We start from the raw sequence: 12,500 nt of genomic DNA, 5'->3' as shown, positions 1-12,500 counted from the left end.
CCCACTCCCGTTTTGTTATTCACACACAAAACCATGAACATGTCACAGTCATCTGTTACAGACTTTTCCTATCGTATCATGTACATCATGTCACAGACCGTGTTATTTGGGTGAGAGAGGGGGTTGGATGGAGCAAGTGGGGGGGGGGGGGGGGGGGGAGGGGGCGGGAACTGGCGTGAAGCGCAGGCCCAAACTGAAATAGTCCTTCCCATGAGGAGGCCTGTGGTACCACTTAATAAAGCTCTAAAGCTCTCAGACAATAGCGACGATGCCACAAGAGTCAGTAGAGCGCCGCTGCTTCCTGATGTCATCTGTGGACCGCTTGTGTTGTGTCTGTCGTCCGGCAGTGGGGGGGTCGGGTGGGGGTGGAAGGAGGTGGAACGGGGGAAGGGGGAGGAGGTGGTGCCAGACAGTGACGTCACCCTTTGTCAAAGACCGTTCAGGGGTGTGGGGCGGGGAGGATAGGGGGAGGGGGCAAAGAGCATGTGCTCTTGACAGTGTCGACCATTTCCTCCGGCTTCCAGGTCAGGGCTGTGTGGGTTTGGGTTTTTGGTGTTTTTTTTTCTCTCTTTCTGTCTCTTTGATGTCGAGCGTGTGTGTGTGTGTGTGTGTGTGTGTGTGTGTGTGTGTGTGTGTGTGTGTGTGTGCGCGCGCGCTCTCGTGTGTGTGTGTCTGTGTGTGTTTGAGGGGGAGAGAGAGGGAGAGAGAGAAGGGATGGGGACGCGGGGGGGGGGTGGGGGGGGGGGTGGGGGGGGGGCGGTATGGGACTGTTACGAAGGCAAAAATACAGACTGAAAAACAGATTTATGAATAAATAGCGCGCACACACACACACACACACACACGTACACACACACACACACACAGAGTCACGTGCACACACACACACACACACACACACACACACACACAGAGTCACGTGCACACACACACGCACACACACACACACACACACACACACACACACACACACTGAAGAGCAGCAGACAGACGGAGCCAGAGACAGACAGACACACAGTGAGACGAGAGATCACAGCAATGAAGTCCCCACTCAGCTGAGAGGGGGCATTCACAGCCACCACCTTTGATGCCCGCTGCCTTGCTAACTGGAGAACTCAAGGGGAAAGATGACCCGCCCCACTCACCACACTTCCCCCTTCCCCAGTCCGATGTCATGACATTAATTCTCTCATCCCTTCCATCAAAAGCGGTTTATGAGTTTGCCCATTATTCCCACTTCCCCTCCACCCGCCCTCCACAGTCCCAGCGCGACGACCAGTGCACAAGGCACAAAAAACATGCATGCACGCGCACGAGCACTCACACACAAACAGAAAGCAATAGTCCAGGTTTCCAGCGTGAGTCATCTCAACCCTGTCGATCTGGTGGGGGTGGGGGGATGGGGACGGCGGGGGGGACCTCAATGTATTCCCAGAGGTCTGCCGAATCTCAGTGCTCAAAATTTCTCATTGTTCTATGTTCTCTGTTCGTACAGATCTGTTTTCCGTTCAGTTCTAAGATTTGTTCTGTCCTGACAGACACACAACTATGTGTCAACGGCTCTTTGTTCATAGAAGTAGGTATCCCTTCAGCTTCCCGTTTTCTGTTTTCATGGATTTATATTATACACCAGTGACTTACTCATACAGCTTTATTTTCCATTTGCTCTTTGTTCTTGTTTTGTATCGTCACAATTGTTCTGCGTTTCTGAAGCTCGATGTTTCTACTGCCCATTGTCATCACAGTTCTGCGATCCCACATTCATATAATTCATTCCCGAAACTCAACGTTCAGACATCTCCAAGTTAAAACTGAGAAAATGTCGTGTAAAATCAAAGGTACCTTAGGATGAAGATAAAAACACGACGTTTCCAGTCTTAGACTCTTTGTCAAGTGAAGAGGTGTTGGCAGGGGAGTTGAAGTTGAACTCACCACCTCAGTACAGCCTAATGTGGCCTGCCATCACCTCTTCACTTGACAGAGTCCAAGACTCGAAATGTTGAATGTACACCACCTTTTATCAGTTTTAACTCAGTTCGTTTGAAAAGGTCCAGCAGTCACCAGAGTTGAACTCACCTCCCGAGTACAGACTACTGTGACATGCCAACACCTCTTCACTTGACAAAGAGTCCAAGACTCGAAACGTCGTTTTTTTTTTTTTTTTTATTTTTAATTTTTTTATCTTCATCTTAAGGTATTTTTGATTTTACACCACCTTTTATCAGTCTGAACTTCGTTTCAAAATGTCTAGCAGCCACCAGTTTTTCATCAGTCGTCTCCAAGTTCCCACAGATCAGCGTCTTTCCACAAATTGTGCTCCCATAGAACGGGAACGGATCAGCAGATGGTGTGGGTTTAGGTTTTAACAGCAAAGCCGCCCGTCCCGTGATGGTGTGCATGTCGTATGTATCATGACTCTGTATACATAAGAATTTCGTATTGTTTCATGCGTTGTATCCTTGTTGTGTTGGTGGCGTGACGTGTTCACTGAGAGGAAAATACTGCATTGTTTATCTAAAACAATGGGTCTGAACAACGCCATGGGAATCGAAAGTGAGCGGAACAAAAGGACAAACGACAGCGAAAACGACCGCAGCTCACTTGGAGACAAAGAAGGGGGGCTAAAAGAAACAACAACAACAAACAACAACAACAACAAACAACCCCCCCAAAACAAACAAACAAACAAAAAACAAACAAACAAAAAAACAAAACAAAAAAGCATAAAAAACAAAAACAAAACCAAAACAACAACAAACAAGCAAAACAAACAAACAAACAAAAACAAAAACAAAAAAGCAACAAAAAACAAAACAAACAAAACAAACAACAACAACAACAAAACAAACAAACAAAAACCGCGACGTAAATCGTAGGAAAGAAGGTTACAGGTGAAAACAAGAAGTCACAGAAAAAAAGTCACAAATTTGGGTATGATAAAGAGTCACAGTTTAAAAGTCATAGCGAACAAGTTTTGAAAGGTACCAAATCAGTCGACACTACGTCTTTTTGTCAGGTGTTGCACCCTCAAAGTATAGAATGCTTGGTGTACATAACAATTATTTGGAGTCACCTTCATTGCTCTGGATTACTTCAACGAGGACAAACCATCAGTGAATCAAGATCAAAATTGTGAAAAGCATATTGCCGCACAACCAGATTGATCTCTTTTTCTTTTTTTTTTTTCTTTCTTTTTTCTTTAAACTCTGACACGAAACACCGGGACCAGTGTGAAATGAAAATTTGTGGTCGCACAGGTGAAGACATGTCACAGTATCTATTAAGTTTGTGACCAAACGCATGCAGTTTTGTGCTGACGTGAAAGTGCATTTGTATGGTTTGACAGTCCTGATAATCATGGCCCTATGCGGTCGGCTGGACTATAAGCAACAAGAACAAATAAGAACAAGCATGCAGCTCGAGTTGTCTCTTAACTAAAACTAGGCTCATCTCATCCATCATCAGTCAGATCAGGTTTGGCCATAGTTCTCAACAGCCATCCGCGTGGAATGCCCCAGTCAAAACAAACAAGCATACAACAACAACAACAACCCCCCAAAAAAACCAACAAAAAACAACAACAAAAAAACAACAACCAAAAACAAAAAAAACACACACAAATAAAAACACCAACCCCCCCCCCCCCCAAAAAAAAAAAAACAACAAAAAAAAACAAAACAAACAAACACAACAACAACAACAACAAACAAACAAACAAAAAACAAACAAACAAACAAACAAAAAAACCGCTTTAGTCTAGGATGAAGGCTTGTATCAAGTGAACACGTAATGTCTTTGTGACATCTTTTTTTTTCCCTTACAAACTAAGTCTGTGACTTTCTTTTTTTCTTCTTCTCCTACCTCATTTCTGTGACGTATTTTTCTGTGAACTTTTTATTTTGTTTTGTTTTCCTTCCTAATTTTTGCGATTTTTTTTTCAACCTTACTTTGTAACGTTTTTTCCTGTGATTTTTATACTATATTATTTTTATTTTTTTTATTTATCTATTTATTTTAACTGTGACGTACTTTCTTTCCGATCACCATGAAAGAGAGAACGAGAGTGACGTGAGAGTCCTTTGCAAGACAGCGGAAAAATTGACCGCATCTAACAAGTCCGACCCCCCTTGCCCCCCCCCCCCCCCCCCCCCCCCCCACCAACCCCCCCCCCCTCCCCCCAGGGGACATGCACCAGCACTTGAGGAGATCCTGGCCCGTCAGCGTTAGAGGACATGGGGGGGGGGGGGAGGAGGGGCAAGGGGGGCTGGGGGGGGGGGGGGGACGCTCCCTTCACACTTGACTCCCCTTCAGCCTTTACTGGGTTATTCCGCGTGGCTTGGCGGCACTGGGCCGTGCAGGGAGCGTCACAATACATGTAGCCAAGCAGCCTTTAATGCCGTTTCATTAATGGAGTTTGCTGCTCGGGATCTTCCACCCTGAGGTGACGACTGAGCCGCGAAAAACATTGGCAGCGTGTGTGTATGGGTGGGTGGGTGGAGGTGGGGGTGGGGTGGGGGTGGGAGGAGGTGTTGTGGTGTATTTGTCATGTGTGTGTGTGTGTGCGTGTGTGTGTGTGTGTGTGTGTGTGTGTGTGTGTGTGTGTGTGTGCGTGCGTGTGTGTGTTTGTGTGTGTGTGTGTCTGTCTGTCTGTCTGTGCGTGAGAGAGAGAGAGAGAGAGAGAGAGAGAGAGAGAGAGAGAGAGCGTTTGTGCGTGCGCGCCGGCGAACTGAATTGTGCACAATAAATAATTTACGTGTGTCCGCACGCGTGTGCATACGCACAAAGGCCTTAATTCTTCTCACCAGCTCGCCAAAACGCCTTTCAACTCGCACCCGTTGTTTATCCGATGGCTTTTTTAATTATTTTTTTATGTTTTTTTTTTTTTTTATGTATTTATCTTTTATTTATTCACCCTTTTTTTTTCTCAAGGCCTGACTAAGCGCGTTGGGTTACGCTGCTGGTCAGGCATCTGCTTGGCAGATGTGGTGTAGCGTATATGGATTTGTCCGAACGCAGTGACGCCTCCTTGAGCTACTGATACTGACACTGAATTGAGGACGGGTGGGGAAATGGTCCTGACGTCAAGACAATCCTCATGCTGTTTATTTCCAGCAAGTTTACTTTCTTCCCTCTGGTGTAAAGATAACTTTTTTAGATCTTACTGTTCAGAAAACTAAAGAAATGATAACTGATTTCAGAAACAGCGCCTCTCCAGTTCCTGACCTGTTCATCAATGATACAAAGGTTGAAAGAGTGCATGAATATAAATACCAAGGAACTATTCTTGATCATTAACTGAATTTTACTCATGTACAAATCTTATTCACAAAATAATGCCAGTCTCGCATCTATTGTCTGCAGAAACTCAGAATCATCAGAGTTAATTCGAAAGTACTTCAAGGATTTTGTAGATGTTTTATTGAATCTGTGTTAACTTTCTCTTTTATATGGTGGTGTGGTGGTCTAGCTGTGAAGAATAAGAATATAGTGAACAAGACTGTGGATGTGTGCAGTAAGGTCGTGGGAGTGATACAGGGCAGCTTAATTAAGCAAACTGCGCAATGTCAGAGTACGACAGAAGGCTAAATGCATTTCAAGTGACAGCAGCTATACGCTGGCAAATTATTAGTTAAAACAAACAGAACCAAATGCAGTTTCATTCCAACCTCATGTCAGTATTAAATTAAACAGCAATAATTGATTATCAGCTCTGTGATTTAAAAAAAAAATGTTTGCAAGTGTGTGTGTGTGTGTGTGTGTGTGTGTGTGTGTGTGTGTGTGTGTGTGTGTGTGTGTGTGTGTGTGTGTGTGTGTGTGTGTGTGTGTGATGTGACATCTTGAATCAAAGTATTGTTGAATTGCATTGTTATTATATGTCTTATGTCTACTTTTAGGATGCTATTTTATGGTTATTTTATTCATATCCTTTACTTGATTTTGTATTGCACATGTATGGCTGTGACGATGTATGTGTGATTTACTCTAAGTTACCTTTTAAAGGTTTCTGTTGTGTTGTTGATGTCTACTGTGATAAATTATTGTACGCATGGGTTGCCATCTAAACATTTTATGTCTTTTATGTATACACGTTGAATGACTGTGATTTCCGTGTTTTGTTCATGTGTTTTGCACCTCAAATGAATTTCTCTTCTATAGATAATACAGTATTCTGTATTCTATTATGTATTCTGTAATCCTCTGGCCCTCTTTGCCACACCCATGGATATAGATATACTGGAGTGATAGCCTAGAGGTAGCGCGTCCGCCTAGGACGCGAGAGAATCTGAGAGCGCTGGTTCGAATCACGGCTCAACCACCGCTATCCCCCCCCCCCCCCTCCACTAGACCTTGAGTGGCGGTCTGGACGCTAGTCATTCGGATGGGACGATAAACCGAGGTCCCGTGTGCAGCATGCATTAGCGCACGTAAAAGAACCCACGGCATCCAAAGGGTTGTTCCGGGCAAAATTCTGTAGAAAAATCCACTTCGATAAGAAAAACAAATAAAATTGCACGCAGGGAAAAAAGAGAAAAAAAAAAGAGGGGGGGGGGGGGGGGGGGGGGGGGGGGATTGGCGCTGTAGTGTAGCGACGCGCTCTCCCTAAGGAGAGCAGCCCGAATTTCACACAGAGAAATCTGTTGTGATAAAAAGAAATACAAATACAAATACACGCCACAGCGAACACTGGGTGTGGACAGCCGGTGTGCATCCTGGCGTGGATTACCCCCCCTCTACCTCATCGCCACATTGGTCAGTGCCGAGTGACCACTGTCCGTGCATCTTTCCACGTGGTGACTTTAACTAGTTAATGTCCACAGGTCATCGCACGCATCAACGCGCGGGCAGTTCCGGCTCGATGAGTCGCGTTAATTATTTCCCCGGGTCACCGCGCAATGACAGTGTAGTGGCGGCGTTCTTGACAAGAGATGGGAACATTTTTTTCTAAACCGCAAAGACAGAGAGAAAGAGAGAGCGGGAGAGAGGGTTGAGAGAGAGGGGGAGAGAGAGATGGAGAGAGAGGGTAAGATCGAGAGAGATAATTCAAGAGAGAGAGAGAGAAGAGAGGAGCCCTTTCCATGCCCACCCAGCATCGATTCAGCCATCTCAATAACATTGTACAGACTTTGCTTCAATCAGTAAGCCCTCTTTCTAAATACACTGATGTTACTTGTATTTTTCTATGTTCACTTTTTTTTTAATGAAGCGCAGAAGCTGCATCTGGCAATCAATTCAAAAATTTCAGACACTAATGCAGCAGCAGTAGCGAAAAACAATAAAAACAACTCTAAACTAATACTCATTATGAATGTTGAGTAATGTTTCTCTTCTGTTAATACGTCTTTGATACCAACCCGGTAATGGATAAAACCGTTAGTTTTAAAGAAACATCTTGCTTTTGCTTAAGGTACAGATAGGTTGTGTGATTTGTAAGTCAAGAACTCTGGTCTGATTATTACTTTGACACTGAAATAAGAAATAAGACGCTGTTAGTGTACCTATAAAACCTGCCCTTGATGCCATTCTTCTATAGGGCAGGCCATCCGAAACCTTCAAAACCAGTCAACATAAAGTCACATAAAACAGACTTGGAAGACAGCCAAAAAATAAAAATAAAAAGGACAGAAACACACACACACACACACACACACACACACACACACACACACACACACACAACATGTATGCCAAGAGAAGATAGATCCTCCCCCCAACCAGCCTCCCCTCCCCTCCCCCCCAAGAAAGGCTCACGTATTACGCACACGTTGCAGTTGCAGCCTCGGACATCACCGCTGCTACTGTCTCTTTAAAAGCTGGACGCCAATTACCACGTCACCACTGGCCTTGTCAGCATGGACTGTGGCGTCAATGCGTCGACTGACAGAGCTTTCGGCTTTCAGCTCTTTCTTCTTCCACACCCTGATTTTCTTCTGCCTCAGCAGACTATGGCCAGCGGCTGTGACAAAGACACGACGGTCTCTTAATTCTCTTTGTCACACCTCACTTGCAGAGCGTGGCTGGCGGTTTACCCCAAGGATGGCTGCTAGTTTCCACTCTTTACACTTTACACTCTGTCAACGTCTTTCGGCTTTTCTGTCAAATTTCTTTTATTTGTCCCCCCCCCCCTCTTCCCCGTGTTCTTGCCGAATGATAAAGACGTTGATGACATTTACAAGCGCTTGTCTTTAGAAACGTCAGGAATTGAACACTTACTCTATCGAGAACTGTTCATTAGCTAAATTCATTGTGCTTACAACTGCACGAATGTGTATTTTGTTAAAGTGCTTCTGTCAGAACTGCATGATTTTAGACGTACTTGTTTGCATTCAGAGCTGCGCTAATCCAGAAATGTCTTGTAATTGTCCACGTGCGTCACTTGAACACACCGAAGAAGAAAATTAGAGAACCTGAGTATTGGAGGTGATAACCCCTTAATCCGGAATCACCGGTACCATTAATTATGGCAGTTAGTGCAGTTGGAAAAAGGTCGTTATGATGCTGTAAGCGGAAATGGAACTGATAAACACTGTGGGTGTTGCTGGTAGGGCTGCCGACTACTGACATGACACACACCGCGGTAGTTGGTGCAGCGGCTGACCTGGTGTTGATGTGGCCATCTTGGAAGCGATAGGCCTCGGGTTGGAGTCCCATATCCCTTCCGGGATTTCTTTTTATTTTATCTTATTTCTTTCTTTATTTTTTTTATTACTCCCACTTCTACATTTTGAGTAGTGGTGCGGATGCTTGACGCATGAGACTATAAACCGAGGTCCCATGCGACGCATGCCCTTAACGCACGTAAAAGAACCCACGGCAACAAAAAAGTAATTATCCCTTGCAAAATTCCGCTGAGTCCTATATAGACCACTACTCAATGTCAGGTGGGAGGGGGAGAAAAAATAAACACCGGCCAGTGTGGGATTAGAACCTACGCGCTCAGATTCTCTCGATGTCGAAAGCGGACGTGCTAGGACTAAGCCCCCGCTCCACTGTAGTAAATGATGTGAAGCCAGTGTCTTGCCAGAGTGTGTAGCGCCAGAGTGTTTCTCTCCATGCATCACTGAGTATCTCCGTTACATTCACCATCCACTTCGGGTGTATATGCATTCAGACACCACGTACTTTGCAGACTAGACAGAATAAATATGGTGGCCCCTTCGTTTGGCATGTGCGTTTTTAACCCCTTGAGTGCCACAGCACGTGTCACCTACGTGCATAGTAACGTCACTGATGAAGGGAAATAACTCTGGAAGGCTGAAAATTCACGCAGTTTATCTAGAGTGCTATATCTCTAGACCATTTTCTCACTTTTAGGCTTATTGTTTCGGAAAGTTATATGACTCGAAACACTACTTTCTACTGTTTGTTTTTTTTCTCCAGCACTGAAGGGGTTAAATGCATTTGACTGTTTTGAGCCATTGACGACTTTTGTTACTACAGATATAGTGGGCGTGGGGGGCGGAGGGTGGAGAGGGGGAAGGGAAGACGTGATGCTCGTCAGTCAAATTCTATCGGTATCTGATATGACAAAGACAACTTGGACGTTTAGCCAACCAATGTTTGACAGCATCCTGTAAATAATAGTAATGATGGAGGATTTTTTTAAAGCGATTGTCCACGAAAACTATCCAGGGTCACCTTAAAAAGATAGAAGATAGAAGAAGAAATCAGTAGCATTCGATGCTTCATTTTGCTGAAGCGTTCCAAAATCGTTCGTCTTATTCAGTGTGTGCTTGTATACTTACACATATGTAGACTAAACTCTGTGTGTGTGTGTGCGTGTGTGTGTGCATGTGTGTGTGTGCGCGCGCGCACGTGCGCGTCCATGCGCAAGCAGGTGTGTACGCGTGCGCTCTGATCGTTCTTTTTATCCAAAACGTGTGTGTGCGCGGACATGTGTGTGTGTGTGTGCGTGTGCGTGTGTGTGTGTGTTCCAATATTCAGCACTAAATATATAAAGCGGAAATGTGAATATGGTGTTGACAGGTTGAATGACTGCATGGGTGCTCATGTCTCAGCACAGCTGAAGAATGGAAAGATTCGTGAACGATGTACAAGTTGTATGTTTTGATTGCTGTCATCAACACCGTCATAGCCTCCATTAAACACCATGTCATCTGACGTCCTCATTCCATCTACAACACCAGGCGCTAACCACAGTTCCCCCGTCCGCTTCCAAAGAATATTATTGAGAAAACTTAAATTATTTGTTTCATCACTATGTCTTCCTTTTTGATCAAACCTTTGTCTAGGCCTGTTGATTAGGGAAAAGAATTTTGCTTATTACTAAGGAAACATTAACTTGTTCATGGGTGTTTGCTTATGTGGGCTTTTCATTTCTTTCTTTCTTTATTCATTTATTTATTTTTGTTCAGCATTTTACGTTACTCATTTTGATTATTTTTATGTGCGTAAAAAGATGTATGTATGGAGTCTCAACCCCCCTCCCACCTCGCCTCCCCCCTGCACCCCCCCCCCCCCCGCCCCCCCTCCCGAGGATGGGTGGGGGTAGGGTGGTGGGTGGGGGTTCTCGGGGGGTCGGGGGGGGGGGGGGGGGGGGGGGGGGCATGCTTTGCTTCGATTGTGACCAGCCGGGACAGTATGTGACACGTCACGTCTCTCCGGTTCTCTTCCATTGAAATCTCTGGCTCCCCCCATTGTGTGTCCACATTTCCCCTTACTCTCTCTTCCCCCATTGTGTGTCCACATTCCCCCTTACTCTCTCCATTGTGTGTCCACATTTCCCCTTACTCTCTCTTCCCCCATTGTGTGTCCACATTCCCCTTACTCTCTCTTCCCCCATTGTGTGTCCTTATTTCCCCTTACTCTCTCTTCCCCCATTTGTGTGTCCACATTCCCCCTTACTCTCTCCATTGTGTGTCCTTATTTCCCCTTACTCTCTCTTTCCCCCATTGTGTGTCCTTATTCCCCTTACTCTCTCTTCCCCCATTGTGTGTCCACATTCCCCCTTACTCTCTCTTCCCCATTGTGTGTCCATATTCCCCCTTACTCTCTCTTCCCCCATTGTGTGTCCACATTCCCCCTTACTCTCTCTTCCCCCATTGTGTGTCCTTATTTCCCCCTTACTCTCTCTTCCCCCATTGTGTGTCCACATTCCCCCTTACTCTCTCTTCCCCCATTGTGTGTCCATATTTCCCCTTACTCTCTCTTCCCCCATTGTGTGTCCACATTCCCCCTTACTCTCTCTTCCCCCATTGTGTGTCCTTATTTCCCCTTACTCTCTCTTCCCCCATTGTGTGTCCACATTCCCCCTTACTCTCTCCCCATTGTGTGTCCACATTTCCCCTTACTCTCTCTTCCCCCATTGTGTGTCCACATTCCCCCTTACTCTCTCTTCCCCCATTGTGTGTCCACATTCCCCCTTACTCTCTCTTCCCCCATTGTGTGTCCACATGTCCCCCTTACTCTCTCCCCATTGTGTGTCCACATTTCCCCTTACTCTCTCTTCCCCCATTGTGTGTCCACATGTCCCCCTTACTCTCTCCCATTGTGTGTCCACATTCCCCCTTACTCTCTCTTCCCCCATTGTGTGTCCACATTCCCCTTACTCTCTCTTCCCCCATTGTGTGTCCACATTCCCCCTTACTCTCTCTTCCCCCATTGTGTGTCCACATTTCCCCTTACTCTCTCTTCCCCCATTTGTGTGTCCACATTCCCCCTTACTCTCTCTTCCCCCATTGTGTGTCCACATTCCCCCTTACTCTCTCTTCCCCCATTGTGTGTCCACATTCCCCTTACTCTCTCTTCCCCCATTGTGTGTCCACATTCCCCCTTACTCTCTCTTCCCCCATTGTGTGTCCACATTCCCCCTTACTCTCTCTTCCCCCATTGTGTGTCCACATTCCCCCTTACTCTCTCTTCCCCCATTGTGTGTCCACATTCCCCCTTACTCTCTCTTCCCCATTGTGTGTCCACATTCCCCCTTACTCTCTCTTCCCCCATTGTGTGTCCACATTCCCCCTTACTCTCTCTTCCCCATTGTGTGTCCACATTCCCCCTTACTCTCTCTTCCCCCATTGTGTGTCCACATTCCCCTTACTCTCTCTTCCCCCATTGTGTGTCCACATTCCCCCTTACTCTCTCTTCCCCCATTGTGTGTCCACATTCCCCCTTACTCTCTCTTCCCCCATTGTGTGTCCACATTCCCCCTTACTCTCTCTTCCCCCATTGTGTGTCCACATTCCCCCTTACTCTCTCTTCCCCCATTGTGTGTCCACATTCCCCCTTACTCTCTCTTCCCCCATTGTGTGTCCACATTCCCCCTTACTCTCTCTTCCCCCATTGTGTGTCCACATTCCCCCTTACTCTCTCTTCCCCCATTGTGTGTCCACATTCCCCCTTACTCTCTCTTCCCCCATTGTGTGTCCACATTCCCCCTTACTCTCTCTTCCCCCATTGTGTGTCCACATTCCCCCTTACTCTCTCTTCCCCCATTGTGTGTCCACATTCCCCCTTACTCTCTCTTCCCCCATTGTGTGTCC

This window comes from Babylonia areolata, chromosome 8, assembly GCF_041734735.1.
Source record: "Babylonia areolata isolate BAREFJ2019XMU chromosome 8, ASM4173473v1, whole genome shotgun sequence".
NCBI classification, from domain to species: domain Eukaryota; kingdom Metazoa; phylum Mollusca; class Gastropoda; order Neogastropoda; family Buccinidae; genus Babylonia; species Babylonia areolata.
This window is presented reverse-complemented; position numbering follows the sequence as displayed.